Genomic DNA, 940 nt, shown 5'->3' on the forward strand with positions numbered 1-940 from the left:
CATTACCCATTCAAGCCGTCTCCAGCCATTATTAAACTCCTAAATGCACTTATATGCCGCATGGAAGACTCATCCCTTTAACAAAAAAACTACACTTAACCGTATAAAAATAACCTTTTAACAACGAAATACATGGCAATAATATTTTAACTTAAGTTGCAAAATGAAATTAATGCACACAATTTTGAAAAAAAACCCATTTAAATTCACTTTAATTTTAAATATACAAGGAAACGCATAATCTAGTAAGAAAAATAACTGAAAATATATTAACATCAAAACGAAACATTAGAGATTGCAGTATGAAAGAAAAACCTATTATGCATATTTTAATATACAAAATAATACTTTTCAATCTGTCCCAGTAAAACTGCACCAACTTTAGAAAAATTACTCTCAGAAAAAGCATACATACATAATATTTAATCCCGAACCCAAAATCCCCCAGGGATCGCCCGGCTGTAATGGTTCCGCCCCTAGAACACATTGCCTCGCTTTGCCCAGTCAAATTAATAAGCCTTGTCCCACACCCCACATACGCTTTTATTTTGTCTCCTACACTTTTGTTTTACAATAATGAAATTATTTAACAACCCATGAACTTTAATTTAAATTCAAAAATAATACAAGTACAGTATAAAAAGAATACAACCCGTGGAACAGACTTTATTACAGATAAACACATAAGATACTGTTACGACAGGGATGTCGCGTGACGCTGGGAGCATGTGCGCTGGAGTTTCAACAATTATTGGGGAACCCCGCGAATCTTCGAGTGTTTGCTCGACGCCCTCTTTTTTAGTATATAAGCCTGGCAAAGAAAGCCAGCGAGATTGGCAGATAGATTGAAGAGATAGATAATTGAGTCAAACCAACAATTGGCACCGTAAGTAAAGTGTGTGAATCACTGCGATTTATAGCGTGTGTTATAAAGGTTGTT

The sequence above is a fragment of the Limulus polyphemus genome, unplaced genomic scaffold (assembly GCF_000517525.1).
Source record: "Limulus polyphemus unplaced genomic scaffold, Limulus_polyphemus-2.1.2 Scaffold2609, whole genome shotgun sequence".
NCBI classification, from domain to species: domain Eukaryota; kingdom Metazoa; phylum Arthropoda; class Merostomata; order Xiphosura; family Limulidae; genus Limulus; species Limulus polyphemus.